Source organism: Brienomyrus brachyistius, chromosome 2, assembly GCF_023856365.1.
Source record: "Brienomyrus brachyistius isolate T26 chromosome 2, BBRACH_0.4, whole genome shotgun sequence".
Taxonomy (NCBI): Eukaryota; Metazoa; Chordata; class Actinopteri; order Osteoglossiformes; family Mormyridae; genus Brienomyrus; species Brienomyrus brachyistius.
The window spans coordinates 39,148,041-39,163,906 of record NC_064534.1 but is presented as its reverse complement, the minus strand read 5'-3'; the positions used below and the strand labels follow the sequence as shown (position 1 = coordinate 39,163,906).

The 15,866-nt window shown below is 46.5% G+C and overlaps 9 non-coding genes across 9 annotated transcripts; all 9 read right to left on the bottom strand.

The window, feature by feature from the left end:
* Positions 1–2,502: 2,502 nt before the first annotated feature.
* On the bottom strand, positions 2,503–2,621 carry LOC125732889 (5S ribosomal RNA). Its single transcript, XR_007392253.1, has one exon. It is a non-coding gene; the product is annotated as a 5S ribosomal RNA (ribosomal RNA).
* Positions 2,622–3,700: 1,079 nt separating this feature from the next.
* LOC125733753 (5S ribosomal RNA) lies at positions 3,701–3,819 on the bottom strand. The gene has a single exon (XR_007393090.1). It is a non-coding gene; the product is annotated as a 5S ribosomal RNA (ribosomal RNA).
* A 1,075-nt stretch (positions 3,820–4,894) lies between these two features.
* Positions 4,895–5,013, bottom strand: LOC125736079 (5S ribosomal RNA). Its single transcript, XR_007395362.1, has one exon. It is a non-coding gene; the product is annotated as a 5S ribosomal RNA (ribosomal RNA).
* Positions 5,014–6,092: 1,079 nt separating this feature from the next.
* LOC125736991 (5S ribosomal RNA) lies at positions 6,093–6,211 on the bottom strand. The gene has a single exon (XR_007396258.1). It is a non-coding gene; the product is annotated as a 5S ribosomal RNA (ribosomal RNA).
* Positions 6,212–7,290: 1,079 nt separating this feature from the next.
* LOC125734556 (5S ribosomal RNA) lies at positions 7,291–7,409 on the bottom strand. The gene has a single exon (XR_007393864.1). It is a non-coding gene; the product is annotated as a 5S ribosomal RNA (ribosomal RNA).
* Positions 7,410–8,484: 1,075 nt separating this feature from the next.
* Positions 8,485–8,603, bottom strand: LOC125734427 (5S ribosomal RNA). The gene has a single exon (XR_007393739.1). It is a non-coding gene; the product is annotated as a 5S ribosomal RNA (ribosomal RNA).
* A 3,370-nt stretch (positions 8,604–11,973) lies between these two features.
* Positions 11,974–12,092, bottom strand: LOC125733030 (5S ribosomal RNA). The gene has a single exon (XR_007392388.1). It is a non-coding gene; the product is annotated as a 5S ribosomal RNA (ribosomal RNA).
* A 1,089-nt stretch (positions 12,093–13,181) lies between these two features.
* On the bottom strand, positions 13,182–13,300 carry LOC125734590 (5S ribosomal RNA). Its single transcript, XR_007393896.1, has one exon. It is a non-coding gene; the product is annotated as a 5S ribosomal RNA (ribosomal RNA).
* A 1,832-nt stretch (positions 13,301–15,132) lies between these two features.
* On the bottom strand, positions 15,133–15,251 carry LOC125732488 (5S ribosomal RNA). The gene has a single exon (XR_007391867.1). It is a non-coding gene; the product is annotated as a 5S ribosomal RNA (ribosomal RNA).
* Positions 15,252–15,866: the final 615 nt, after the last annotated feature.

Sequence of the window (15,866 nt, the reverse complement as noted above, 5' to 3'; positions counted from 1 at the left end):
TACCAGTGTGAGTTCAGGGCATACACAAGACCAGGTTCCAGTAAATGCTCCTGAGAAAACACAGCCACAGGCGGCTCAACCACAGGTAGATGAGACCGATAACAATCCCAGGCGATACCCCTCTCGAGTGAGACAGAAACCTGCTTATTTAAGTGATTATGTATTGGGAAAAGAGAATGATGACCAAATTCTGACTAACATAGATTTCTGTTACAAAGTTATATGTAATGTACCCCTCTCATTTAGGGAAGCTGTTAATTCACCAAACTCAAAAGAGTGGTGTAAAGCAATGGATGAAGAAATGCAGTCATTGAAAGATAATGACACATTTACCTTAACCAGCTTACCTGAGGGTAAGAAAGCAGTGGGGGGTAGATGGGTATATGCAGTTAAGAAAGATGTTGATGGGTCTGATAAATTCAAAGCACGATTTGTAGCCAAAGGATACAATCAGAAAATGGGAATTGACTATGAGGAAACATTTTCTCCTACTGCCAATATGACTAGCATCAGGGTAATAATGCAGAAAGCAGTACAGGATAACCTGATCTTACATCAGATGGATGTGAAAACTGCTTACTTGCATGCACCCATAGATTGTGAGATCTACATTGAACAGCCAGAAGGTTATGAGATCAAATGCAAAACTAATAAGAAATTAGTGTGTAAACTGAAAAAATCACTATATGGTCTAAAACAATCAGGAAGAAACTGGAATACAATGTTAAACGAATTTCTGATTGATAATGGATTTGTAAAAAATCAGGTGGATCATTGTGTTTACACTAAAGAAACAACAACTGAGAAAGTGATTATGGTTGTGTGGGTAGATGACTTGATCATTGCTGCCAGTGACGAAAATGCACTAAAGATTGTGAAGGAAATGCTCACTGGAAAATTTAAAATGAAAGACATGGGCAGACTGAAACATTTTCTTGGTATTGATTTTGAGCAAGACCATGAATGTGTAAAAATGTCGCAGAAGAGATATGTGGAGAAAATTCTAGAAAGATTTGATATGCAACATTGTAAACCAAGAATGACTCCTTGTGAACAGAATTTGAGCTACCATTGTGATACGGAAGTGATGCAACATGTCAAGAAATACAGAGAGGTTGTAGGTAGCCTTATCTATCTAGCTACATGTACAAGACCAGATCTAAGTTTTATTGTTAGTAAACTGTCTCAGTACTTTACAGAACCGACAGAAGAGCAATGGTGTACAGTTAAACACACACTGAGATATCTAAAAGGCACATCTGAAAAAGAGTTGTGTTACAGAAGAAGTGACAGTGACAAACTGGGAATTTATGCTTACAGTGATGCGGACTGGGCAGCCGATGTAGCCGATAGACGCAGCACAACAGGTTTTTGTGTGAGCCTAAATGTGAACGGTCCTTTGGTTTCATGGAAAACCAAAAAGCAACCAACTGTGGCACTGTCTACGTGTGAGGCAGAATATATGGCTTTAGCTGCAACTACACAAGAATGCATGTACCTAGTTCAGCTGTTAGAAGGTATTGATGGATATCAGTACGCACCACCTGTGATATATGAAGATAATCAGGGTGCGATTGCATTGGCGAAAAATCCGGTAAGCAGACAAAGATGCAAACATGTAGATATAAAATACCATTTTGTTAGGTCATCATTGAATGATGGAAAAATACGTTTGATCTATTGCCCTACTGAACAAATGATAGCAGATGTGATGACAAAGCCTGCAACAACATTTAAGTTGATTAAGTTTGCAAAGTTTATGTTTGGAGAGTAGATGTACACAAGAGAGTGTATATGATGTAAAGAGAAAATAGAACCTACTGTATTTTTCTTTGAAGGTGATAATGTGAGAGCAAGTGGGGATGTTGACAGAAATGAATAATGTGCTCTCAAATTGTGAAGTGTATATATGTGAAAGAGTTTGTATTGATGACCGATGGGTGGCAGCTGTGAGCTAAGCCGATGTTGTAAAAGTGTTAATAAAGTTTTTTCTTCTTGACGGTAAAGAGACAGGAGTTTAACGTGTGTGTGTCAGTCCTCCATAAAAGATGTATACATTCGGTTTAGTATAGCATTTTACACGCCATAACTGCTGTAGCATGTATTTCTGCTAACACCAATAATATCGAGTCTTCTGTGGCGAAGTGGTTTTTGCATAGAAAACAAAGCGGTCAGTTGAAGAGGAATAATATCAGTACTTTGTTTAAAACTGTGTGTAAAAAGCTGTCTCTTTATCATTAACAATAAGTTGTAAAACGTGAATGGGGAGTGACAGTCTTCAAGTTTGTGAGAAGATCGCGCCCTGGTGGAATAAAGGCACGAACAGCTTACAGCACCTAGAATTACCAGGAAGTATTTAGAGTAAAACGGTTTCTAAAAGCTGCCTTTATGAATGAGAGAAAAAAAAAATATATATATATAAAATAGTAAAATGGAAGGGGAGTGATAGATTTAAATTAATCGTGAAGTGGAGCGCCCCCTGTATAAAGTAAAAGTGAGAAAAGCTTACAGCACCTGGTATTCCCAGGAGGTCTCCCATCCAAGTACTAACCAGACCCTACCCTGCTTGGCTTCCGAGATCAGACGAGATCGGGCGTGTTCAGGGTGGTATGGCCGTAAGCGAGAGATGCTACCAAAAACAGCCCTTTTGCATTACACGCGTCTATACATGCCAGTTAGTCCCATTGGATCCTACTCCTGGTTTTTTTTTTTTTTTTATCTGACTCACACTGCAGCCCCACCATCCAATCGGCAGCGCCGGACCCACACCAAACATTCACCAAACTACTCAGCCGGCAGCCTACCACAATTATTCCATTCTTTCCGCATCCGCACACTTCCTTCTTTTTAACTCCTTTTCACTACCGCACAGGTTAATCGCCGCACGTCCCCCGCCGGCAAACATTACTCCTTTGCCTACTGCATGCAGGCTTCTCTTAACGACCCTCTGTTATCAACTCCGCTAACAGCCACAAAATCTCCACCGCACGAAGCCCACTGGTAGCTGCTGAATCACATGCTTCCCCAAAACGTCGCGCTGTCAGAACACTGGGAGCTACACACACCAACAAGTCCATACTGCAGGCTGCAAGCAGAACAATTTTCTACATTCAAACATCGACGGCCTCTTCTCTCTAAAAATTCACCAGACCGCTTCTACCACCAGCAAAGAAGTTTCCATCCTTAATTCCTCTGTGATTCCCACTAACCTAAACATTAAGCTGGCATTGAAGGGTGTGAATTACCCCGGCCAATCTGTTCTTTTAAATACAGCTTTTAGCAAGTTTTGAAAGGAGAAGAGCAGAACTTGCTATGCCAATAATATCGAGTCTTCTGTGGCGAAGTGGTTTTTGCATAGAAAACAAAGCGGGGAGTTGAAGAGGAATTATATTAGTACTTTGTTTAAAACTGTGTGTAAAAAGCTGTCTCTTTATCATTAACAATAAGTTGTAAAACGTGAATGGGGAGTGACAGTCTTCAAGTTTGTGAGAAGATCGCGCCCTGGTGGAATAAAGGCACGAACAGCTTACAGCACCTAGAATTACCAGGAAGTATTTAGAGTAAAACGGTTTCTAAAAGCTGCCTTTATGAATGAGAGAAAAAAAAATATATATATATAAAATAGTAAAATGGAAGGGGAGTGATAGATTTAAATTAATCGTGAAGTGGAGCGCCCCCTGTATAAAGTAAAAGTGAGAAAGGCTTACAGCACCTGGTATTCCCAGGAGGTCTCCCATCCAAGTACTAACCAGACCCTACCCTGCTTGGCTTCCGAGATCAGACGAGATCAGGCGTGTTCAGGGTGGTATGGCCGTAAGCGAGAGATGCTACCAAAAACAGCCCTTTTGCATTAGACGCGTCTATACATGCCAGTTAGTCCCATTGGATCCTACTCCTGGTTTTTTTTTTTTTTTTATCTGACTCACACTGCAGCCCCACCATCCAATCGGCAGCGCCGGACCCACACCAAACATTCACCAAACTACTCAGCCGGCAGCCTACCACAATTATTCCATTCTTTCCGCATCCGCACACTTCCTTCTTTTTAACTCCTTTTCACTACCGCACAGGTTAATCGCCGCACGTCCCCCGCCGGCAAACATTACTCCTTTGCCTACTGCATGCAGGCTTCTCTTAACGACCCTCTGTTATCAACTCCGCTAACAGCCACAAAATCTCCGCCGCACGAAGCCCACTGGTAGCTGCTGAATCACATGCTTCCCCAAAACGTCGCGCTGTCAGAACACTGGGTGCTACACACACCAACAAGTCCATACTGCAGGCTGCAGCCAGAACAATTTTCTACATTCAAACATCGACGGCCTCTTCTCTCTAAAAATTCACCAGACCGCTTCTACCACCAGCAAAGAAGTTTCCATCCCTAATTCCTCTGTGATTCCCACTAACCTAAACATTAAGCTGGCATTGAAGGGTGTGAATTACCCCGGCCAATCTGTTCTTTTAAATACAGCTTTTAGCAAGTTTTTTAAGTAGAAGAGCAGAACTTGCTATGCCAATAATATCGAGTCTTCTGTGGCGAAGTAGTTTTTGCATAGAAAACAAAGCAGGGAGTTGAAGAGGAATTATATTAGTACTTTGTTTAAAACTGTGTGTAAAAAGCTGTCTCTTTATCATTAACAATAAGTTGTAAAACGTGAATGGGGAGTGACAGTCTTCAAGTTTGTGAGAAGATCGCGCCCTGGTGGAATAAAGGCACGAACAGCTTACAGCACCTAGAATTACCAGGAAGTATTTATAGTAAAACGGTGTGTAAAAGCTGCCTTTATGAATGAGAGAAATATATATATATATAAAATAGTAAAATGGAAGGGGAGTGATAGATTTAAATTAATCGTGAAGTGGAGCGCCCCCTGTATAAAGTAAAAGTGAGAAAGGCTTACAGCACCTGGTATTCCCAGGAGGTCTCCCATCCAAGTACTAACCAGACCCTACCCTGCTTGGCTTCCGAGATCAGACGAGATCAGGCCTGTTCAGGGTGGTATGGCCGTAAGCGAGAGATGCTACCAAAAACAGCCCTTTTGCATTACACGCGTCTATACATGCCAGTTAGTCCCATTGGATCCTACTCCTGGTTTTTTTTTTTTTTTATCTGACTCACACTGCAGCCCCACCATCCAATCGGCAGCGCCGGACCCACACCAAACATTCACCAAACTACTCAGCCGGCAGCCTACCACAATTATTCCATTCTTTCCGCATCCGCACACTTCCTTCTTTTTAACTCCTTTTCACTACCGCACAGGTTAATCGCCGCACGTCCCCCGCCAGCAAACATTACTCCTTTGCCTACTGCATGTAGGCTTCTCTTAACGATCCTCTGTTATCAACTCCGCTAACAGCCACAAAATCTCCGCCGCACGAAGCCCACTGGTAGCTGCTGAATCACATGCTTCCCCAAAACGTCGCGCTGTCAGAACACTGGGAGCTACACACACCAACAAGTCCATACTGCAGGCTGCAGCCAGAACAATTTTCTACATTCAAACATCGACGGCCTCTTCTCTCTAAAAATTCACCAGACCGCTTCTACCACCAGCAAAGAAGTTTCCATCCCTAATTCCTCTGTGATTCCCACTAACCTAAACATTAAGCTGGCATTGAAGGGTGTGAATTACCCCGGCCAATCTGTTCTTTTAAATACAGCTTTTAGCAAGTTTTGAAAGGAGAAGAGCAGAACTTGCCATGCCAATAATATCGAGTCTTCTGTGGCGAAGTGGTTTTTGCATAGAAAACAAAGCGGTCAGTTGAAGAGGAATAATATCAGTACTTTGTTTAAAACTGTGTGTAAAAAGCTGTCTCTTTATCATTAACAATAAGTTGTAAAACGTGAATGGGGAGTGACAGTCTTCAAGTTTGTGAGAAGATCGCTCCCTGGTGGAATAAAGGCACGAACAGCTTACAGCACCTAGAATTACCAGGAAGTATTTAGAGTAAAACGGTTTCTAAAAGCTGCCTTTAGGAATGAGAGAAAAAAAAAATATATATATATAAAATAGTAAAATGGAAGGGGAGTGATAGATTTAAATTAATCGTGAAGTGGAGCGCCCCCTGTATAAAGTAAAAGTGAGAAAGGCTTATAGCACCTGGTATTCCCAGGAGGTCTCCCATCCAAGTACTAACCAGACCCTACGCTGCTTGGCTTCCGAGATCAGACAAGATCGGGCGTGTTCAGGGTGGTATGGCCATAAGCGAGAGATGCTACCAAAAACAGCCCTTTTGCATTACACGCGTCTATACATGCCAGTTAGTCCCATTGGATCCTACTCCTGGTTTTATTTTTTTTTTTATCTGACTCACACTGCAGCCCCACCATCCAATCGGCAGCGCCGGATCCACACCAAACATTCACCAAACTACTCAGCCGGCAGCCTACCACAATTATTCCATTCTTTCCGCATCTGCACACTTCCTTCTTTTTAACTCCTTTTCACTACCGCACAGGTTAATCGCCGCACGTCCCCCGCCGGCAAACATTACTCCTTTGCCTACTGCATGCAGGCTTCTCTTAACGACCCTCTGTTATCAACTCCGCTAACAGCCACAAAATCTCCGCCGCACGAAGCCCACTGGTAGCTGCTGAATCACATGCTTCCCCAAAACGTCGCGCTGTCAGAACACTGGGAGCTACACACACCAACAAGTCCATACTGCAGGCTGCAGCCAGAACTATTTTCTACATTCAAACATCGACGGCCTCTTCTCTCTAAAAATTCACCAGACCGCTTCTACCACCAGCAAAGAAGTTTCCATCCCTAATTCCTCTGTGATTCCCACTAACCTAAACATTAAGCTGGCATTGAAGGGTGTGAATTACCCCGGCCAATCTGTTCTTTTAAATACAGCTTTTAGCAAGTTTTGAAAGGAGAAGAGCAGAACTTGCTATGCCAATAATATCGAGTCTTCTGTGGCGAAGTGGTTTTTGCATAGAAAACAAAGCGGTCAGTTGAAGAGGAATAATATCAGTACTTTGTTTAAAACTGTGTGTAAAAAGCTGTCTCTTTATCATTAACAATAAGTTGTAAAACGTGAATGGGGAGTGACAGTCTTCAAGTTTGTGAGAAGATCGCGCCCTGGTGGAATCAAGGCACGAACAGCTTACAGCACCTAGAATTACCAGGAAGTATTTAGAGTAAAACGGTTTCTAAAAGCTGCCTTTATGAATGAGAGAAAAAAAAAAATATATATATAAAATAGTAAAATGGAAGGGGAGTGATAGATTTAAATTAATCGTGAAGTGGAGCGCCCCCTGTATAAAGTAAAAGTGAGAAAAGCTTACAGCACCTGGTATTCCCAGGTGGTCTCCCATCCAAGTACTAACCAGACCCTACCCTGCTTAGCTTCCAAGATCAGACGAGATCAGGCGTGTTCAGGGTGGTATGGCCGTAAGCGAGAGATGCTACCAAAAACAGCCCTTTTGCATTACACGCCTCTATACATGCCAGTTGGTCCCATTGGATACTACTAATGTTCTTTTTTTTTTTTATCTGACTCACACTGCAGCCCCACCATCCAATCGGCAGCGCCGGACCCACACCAAACATTCACCAAACTACTCAGCCGGCAGCCTACCACAATTATTCCATTCTTTCCGCATCCGCACACTTCCTTCTTTTTAACTCCTTTTCACTACCGCACAGGTTAATCGCCGCACGTCCCCCGCCGGCAAACATTACTCCTTTGCCTACTGCATGCAGGCTTCTCTTAACGACCCTCTGTTATCAACTCCGCTAACAGCCACAAAATCTCCGCCGCACGAAGCCCACTGGTAGCTGCTGAATCACATGCTTCCCCAAAACGTCGCGCTGTCAGAACACTGGGAGCTACACACACCAACAAGTCCATACTGCAGGCTGCAGCCAGAACAATTTTCTACATTCAAACATCGACGGCCTCTTCTCTCTAAAAATTCACCAGACCGCTTCTACCACCAGCAAAGAAGTTTCCATCCCTAATTCCTCTGTGATTCCCACTAACCTAAACATTAAGCTGGCATTGAAGGGTGTGAATTACCCCGGCCAATCTGTTCTTTTAAATACAGCTTTTAGCAAGTTTTGAAAGGAGAAGAGCAGAACTTGCTATGCCAATAATATCGAGTCTTCTGTGGCGAAGTGGTTTTTGCATAGAAAACAAAGCGGTCAGTTGAAGAGGAATAATATCAGTACTTTGTTTAAAACTGTCTGTAAAAAGCTGTCTCTTTATCATTAACAATAAGTTGTAAAACGTGAATGGGGAGTGACAGTCTTCAAGTTTGTGAGAAGATCGCGGCCTGGTGGAATAAAGGCACGAACAGCTTACAGCACCTAGAATTACCAGGAAGTATTTATAGTAAAACGGTGTGTAAAAGCTGCCTTTATGAATGAGAGAAATATATATATATATATAAAATAGTAAAATGGAAGGGGAGTGATAGATTTAAATTAATCGTGAAGTGGAGCGCCCCCTGTATAAAGTAAAAGTGAGAAAAGCTTACAGCACCTGGTATTCCCAGGAGGTCTCCCATCCAAGTACTAACCACACCCTACCCTGCTTAGCTTCCGAGATCAGACGAGATCGGGCGCGTTCAGGGTGGTATGGCCATAAGCGAGAGATGCTACCAAAAACAGCCCTTTTGCATTACACGCCTCTATACATGCCAGTTGGTCCCATTGGATCCTACTAATGTTCTTTTTTTTTTTTTTATCTGACTCACACTGCAGCCCCACCATCCAATCGGCAGCGCCGGACCCACACCAAACATTTACCAAACTACTCAGCCGGCAGCCTACCACAATTATTCCATTCTTTCCGCATCTGTCATGCCCGGCTCGTCCGCTCCTCGTGTGTGCCACGCCCCCTAATTACCCACGTGTGATTTCCTGATCCTGCCCAGTCGTGTCTTGTTTCCTGCTGCCTTGTTCCGTGTATTTAAGTCCTGGTCTCCCCAGTTTGCTTTGTCTGTCATTGATGTTCATGGATGTTTGTGTGCGTGAGATCCTCGTATTCCCAATTAAACCCCGTTCGTCCTGTATCCTGCCTGCCTGCTTCCTCCTTCCGCACCTTCGCCGCTCTCCTCCGCGCTCGCGCACCACGTCCCGTGACAGAATGACGGACCAGAAGAAAAGGAGGAAGCAGAGGAGAAGGAAGCCCCTGCCTGAGCCCATCCGACTGGGCACATGCTCCCTCGCCGACTCCTGGTCTTTCGCTGAGGACGAGAGAGAGGGGCTCGTCCAGGGCTCCGTCCCTGACCCGTTCCATAGGGGAGTCCACTTCATGGTGAGAGTCGGGGCTTCCAGCAGCGACGAGGAGGACATTCCTTTCTCGTATCCCGAGCTGGAGCCGTTCGCTCCGGATGAACTACCGCCCCTGTACCGGTATAATCACCGGCCCGAATACCTGGCTAATTGGGGAGGTATTAGGGCCGTAAGGGACTCGATACCCCGGGTCCCGAAGAGGACCGCGCCCGTCTCCCCCTCCCAGGACGTGCCAGTTCTGCCTGCGCTATCAGCGCAGCGCCAGCCTCTGCAACCTGCGCAGCCGGAGCAGCCATCGCCGCTGTCCGGTAGATCTGCGCAGCTTCCTCCACCTGCGGCTTGCGCTCCCGCGCAGCCGCCATTGCCGGCGGACCCCGCTCCCGTGCAGCCGCCATTGCCGGCGGACCCCGCTCCCGTGCAGCCGCCATTGCCGGCGGACCCCGCTCCCGGGCCGGCGCCCCCACTGCAGCCACCTCCTGTTCCTGACCGCGCTCCAGTTCCTGCAGAGGCGCCCCCTCTGCAGCCGCCTGCTGCAGCTCCCGGGCAGGCGCCCCCACTGCAGCCAGCTCCTGTTCCTGACCGCGCTCCTGTTCCGGACCGCGCTCCTGTTCCTGTCCAGGCGCCCCCACTGCAGCCATCTGCAGCTCCTGACCGCGCTCCTGTCCCTTCTCCCCCTGTGACAGTTTCTCCCTCGCCCCGGCGAACTCGACCCCGACCTGGGGTCATGTCTGTGTCCCGTAAAGGGAGGGGACACAGACGCAGGGCTGGGGTCCCGCCCGCCCTGCCCCCTGGCTCGCCCTGCCTCGCCTGCGCTGGGGCTCGGTTGGCGCCTGCGGGTCCTGGCCCTCCGGGTCGGCTGTCGCCTGCGGGTCCCTCTCCGGTGCCTCGTCGCCCTGCCTCGCTCCCCTCTCCGGGTCCTGGTCGGTCGCCTGCGGGGCCCCTACCTCCGGCCCTCCCCCGGACATCGCCGCCTGCTGCGGCTCCCCCCTCCTCCGTGCAATCGCCCTGGCCCCTTCCAGCTCCCTCGTCCCCTTCCCTGGTGCTCCCTCCTGCTCCCTCCCTGGCCCCTCCGCGGGTCCCTCGCCCTGTCTCCTCTGCCCCTTCTCGATCCCCTCCGGCTCCGGCCTCCCGGCCGCCTGCGGCCCCTCCGGCTGCCGCCCGTCGCCCGCTGGGGCTCCCTCGGGCTCCCCTTCCTTCCCCCTCCTTCTCTCCCTTCTTTCCCGTCTCTGTCCCGCCTGTCTTTTCTCCTCCTTCCGCCTTTGTCCCTCGTCCCTTCGCTCCTTGTGTTCCTCCTTCTCCCTCTGGCTTCCCTCCGTTCACTCCCGGTCCTTTTGTCCCGCCTGTTCCCTCTGTGTCTCCCTTTCTGATCTGTCTCTCCGCTTTCCCGGCCCTTTGTCTGCTCCTGTCCTATGTTCTGTCTCTTGCCTTGTTTTGTGCTTCGGTCCTGTTCCCCGTCGTGCGTTAATTCTGTTCTTGTTTTCCAGGTCCTGTTCTGCCTCGTCCCGTCCGTCGCCCCCTTCCTTGGCGCGCCCGGTGTAGTGCGCCTTTGGGGGGGGGGTTCTGTCATGGCCGGCTCGTCCGCTCCTCGTGTGTGCCACGCCCCCTAATTACCCACGTGTGATTTCCTGATCCTGCCCAGTCATGTCTTGTTTCCTGCTGCCTTGTTCCGTGTATTTAAGTCCTGGTCTCCCCAGTTTGCTTTGTCTGTCATTGATGTTCATGGATGTTTGTGTGCGTGAGATCCTCGTATTCCCAATTAAACCCCGTTCGTCCCGTATCCTGCCTGCCTGCTTCCTCCTTCCGCACCTTCGCCGCTCTCCTCCGCGCTCGCGCACCACGTCCCGTGACAGCATCCGCACACTTCCTTCTTTTTAACTCCTTTTCACTACCGCACAGGTTAATCGCCGCACGTCCCCCGCCGGCAAACATTACTCCTTTGCCTACTGCATGCAGGCTTCTCTTAACGACCCTCTGTTATCAACTCCGCTAACAGCCACAAAATCTCCGCCGCACGAAGCCCACTGGTAGCTGCTGAATCACATGCTTCCCCAAAACGTCGCGCTGTCAGAACACTGGGAGCTACACACACCAACAAGTCCATACTGCAGGCTGCAGCTAGAACAATTTTCTACATTCAAACATCGACGGCCTCTTCTCTCTAAAAATTCACCAGACCGCTTCTACCACCAGCAAAGAAGTTTCCATCCCTAATTCCTCTGTGATTCCCACTAACCTAAACATTAAGCTGGCATTGAAGGGTGTGAATTACCCCGGCCAATCTGTTCTTTTAAATACAGCTTTTAGCAAGTTTTGAAAGGAGAAGAGCAGAACTTGCTATGCCAATAATATCGAGTCTTCTGTGGCGAAGTGGTTTTTGCATAGAAAACAAAGCGGTCAGTTGAAGAGGAATAATATCAGTACTTTGTTTAAAACTGTGTGTAAAAAGCTGTCTCTTTATCATTAACAATAAGTTGTAAAACGTGAATGGGGAGTGACAGTCTTCAAGTTTGTGAGAAGATCGCGCCCTGGTGGAATAAAGGCACGAACAGCTTACAGCACCGAGAATTACCAGGAAGTATTTAAAGTAAAATGGTGTGTAAAAGCTGCCTTTATGAATGAGAGAAAAATATATATATATATAAAATAGTAAAATGGAAGGGGAGTGATAGATTTAAATTAATCGTGAAGTGGAGCGCCCCCTGTATAAAGTAAAAGTGAGAAAAGCTTACAGCACCTGGTATTCCCAGGAGGTCTCCCATCCAAGTACTAACCAGACCCTACCCTGCTTGGCTTCCGAGATCAGATGAGATCGGGCGTGTTCAGGGTGGTATGGCCATAAGCGAGAGACGTGACCAAAAACAGCCCTTTTGCATTACACGCCTCTATACATGCCAGTTAGTCCCATTGGATCATACTCCTGGTTTTTTTTTTTTTTATCTGACTCACACTGCAGCACCACCATCCAATCGGCAGCGCCGGACCCACACCAAACATTCACCAAACTACTCAGCCGGCAGCCTACCACAATTATTCCATTCTTTCCGCATCCGCACACTTCCTTCTTTTTAACTCCTTTTCACTACCGCACAGGTTAATCGCCGCACGTCCCCCGCCGGCAAACATTACTCCTTTGCCTACTGCATGCAGGCTTCTCTTAACGACCCTCTGTTATCAACTCCGCTAACAGCCACAAAATCTCCGCCGCACGAAGCCCACTGGTAGCTGCTGAATCAGATGCTTCCCCAAAACATCGCGCTGTCAGAACACTGGGAGCTACACACACCAACAAGTCCATACTGCAGGCTGCAGCCAGAACAATTTTCTACATTCAAACATCGACGGCCTCTTCTCTCTAAAAATTCACCAGACCGCTTCTACCACCAGCAAAGAAGTTTCCATCCCTAATTCCTCTGTGATTCCCATTAACCTAAACATTAAGCTGGCATTGAAGTGTGTGAATTACCCCGGCCAATCTGTTCTTTTAAATACAGCTTTTAGCAAGTTTTGAAAGGAGAAGAGCAGAACTTGCTATGCCAATAATATCGAGTCTTCTGTGGCGAAGTGGTTTTTGCATAGAAAACAAAGCGGTCAGTTGAAGAGGAATAATATCAGTACTTTGTTTAAAACTGTTTGTAAAAAGCTGTCTCTTTATCATTAACAATAAGTTGTAAAACGTGAATGGGGAGTGACAGTCTTCAAGTTTGTGAGAAGATCGCGCCCTGGTGGAATAAAGGCACGAACAGCTTACAGCACCTAGAATTACCAGGAAGTATTTAGAGTAAAACGGTTTCTAAAAGCTGCCTTTATGAATGAGAGAAAAAAAAAAAAATATATATATATATATATATAAAATAGTAAAATGGAAGGGGAGTGATAGATTTAAATTAATCGTGAAGTGGAGCGCCCCCTGTATAAAGTAAAAGTGAGAAAAGCTTACAGCACCTGGTATTCCCAGGTGGTCTCCCATCCAAGTACTAACCAGACCCAACCCTGCTTAGCTTCCGAGATCAGACGAGATCGGGCGTGTTCAGGGTGGTATGGCCGTAAGCGAGAGAAGCTACCAAAAACAGCCCTTTTGCATTACACGCCTCTATACATGCCAGTTGGTCCCATTGGATACTACTAATGTTCTTTTTTTTTTTTTATCTGACTCACACTGCAGCACCACCATCCAATCGGCAGCGCCGGACCCACACCAAACATTCACCAAACTACTCAGCCGGCAGCCTACCACAATTATTCCATTCTTTCCGCATCCGCACACTTCCTTCTTTTTAACTCCTTTTCACTACCGCACAGGTTAATCGCCGCACGTCCCCCGCCGGCAAACATTACTCCTTTGCCTACTGCATGCAGGCTTCTCTTAACGACCCTCTGTTATCAACTCCGCTAACAGCCACAAAATCTCCGCCGCACGAAGCCCACTGGTAGCTGCTGAATCACATGCTTCCCCAAAACGTTGCGCTGTCAGAACACTGGGAGCTACACACACCAACAAGTCCATACTGCAGGCTGCAGCCAGAACTATTTTCTACATTCAAACATCGACGGCCTCTTCTCTCTAAAAATTCACCAGACCGCTTCTACCACCAGCAAAGAAGTTTCCATCCCTAATTCCTCTGTGATTCCCACTAACCTAAACATTAAGCTGGCATTGAAGGGTGTGAATTACCCCGGCCAATCTGTTCTTTTAAATACAGCTTTTAGCAAGTTTTGAAAGGAGAAGAGCAGAACTTGCTATGCCAATAATATCGAGTCTTCTGTGGCGAAGTGGTTTTTGCATAGAAAACAAAGCGGTCAGTTGAAGAGGAATAATATCAGTACTTTCTTTAAAACTGTGTGTAAAAAGCTGTCTCTTTATCATTAACAATAAGTTGTAAAACGTGAATGGGGAGTGACAGTCTTCAAGTTTGTGAGAAGATCGCGCCCTGGTGGAATAAAGGCACGAACAGCTTACAGCACCTAGAATTACCAGGAAGTATTTAGAGTAAAACGGTGTGTAAAAGCTGCCTTTATGAATGAGAGAAAAATATATATATATATATAAAATAGTAAAATGGAAGGGGAGTGATAGATTTAAATTAATCGTGAAGTGGAGCGCCCCCTGTATAAAGTAAAAGTGAGAAAAGCTTACAGCACCTGGTATTTCAGCCACAAAATCTCCGCCGCACGAAGCCCACTGGTAGCTGCTGAATCACATGCTTCCCCAAAACGTCGCGCTGTCAGAACACTGGGAGCTACACACACCAACAAGTCCATACTGCAGGCTGCAGCCAGAACAATTTTCTACATTCAAACATCGACGGCCTCTTCTCTCTAAAAATTCACCAGACCGCTTCTACCACCAGCAAAGAAGTTTCCATCCCTAATTCCTCTGTGATTCCCACTAACCTAAACATTAAGCTGGCATTGAAGGGTGTGAATTACCCCGGCCAATCTGTTCTTTTAAATACAGCTTTTAGCAAGTTTTGAAAGGAGAAGAGCAGAACTTGCTATGCCAATAATATCGAGTCTTCTGTGGCGAAGTGGTTTTTGCATAGAAAACAAAGCGGTCAGTTGAAGAGGAATAATATCAGTACTTTGTTTAAAACTGTGTGTAAAAAGCTGTCTCTTTATCATTAACAATAAGTTGTAAAACGTGAATGGGGAGTGACAGTCTTCAAGTTTGTGAGAAGATCGCGCCCTGGTGGAATAAAGGCACGGACAGCTTACAGCACCTAGAATTACCAGGCAGTATTTAGAGTAAAACGGTGTGTAAAAGCTGCCTTTATGAAAGAGAGAAAATAAAAATATATATATAAAATAGTAAAATGGAAGGGGAGTGATAGATTTAAATTAATCGTGAAGTGGAGCGCCCCCTGTATAAAGTAAAAGTGAGAAAAGCTTACAGCACCTGGTATTCCCAGGTGGTCTCCCATCCAAGTACTAACCAGACCCTACCCTGCTTAGCTTCCGAGATCAGACGAGATCGGGCGTGTTCAGGGTGGTATGGCCATAAGCGAGAGACGCGACCAAAAACAGCCCTTTTGCATTACACGCCTCTATACATGCCAGTTGCTCCCATTGGATCCTACTCCTGTTTTTTTTTTTTTTTTTATCTGACTCACACTGCAGCCCCACCATCCAATCGGCAGCGCCGGACCCACACCAAACATTCACCAAACTACTCAGCCGGCAGCCTACCACAATTATTCCATTCTTTCCGCATCTGCACACTTCCTTCTTTTTAACTCCTCTTCACTACCGCACAGGTTAATCGCCGCACGTCCCCCGCCGGCAAACATTACTCCTTTGCCTACTGCATGCAGGCTTCTCTTAACGACCCTCTGTTATCAACTCCGCTAACAGCCACAAAATCTCCGCCGCACGAAGCCCACTGGTAGCTGCTGAATCACATGCTTCCCCAAAACGTCGCGCTGTCAGAACACTGGGAGCTACACACACCAACAAGTCCATACTGCAGGCTGCAGCCAGAACAATTTTCTACATTCAAACATCGACGGCCTCTTCTCTCTAAAAATTCACCAGACCGCTTCTACCACCAGCAACGAAGTTTCCATCCCTAATTCCTCTGTGATTCCCACTAACCTAAACATTAAGCTGGCATTGAAGGGT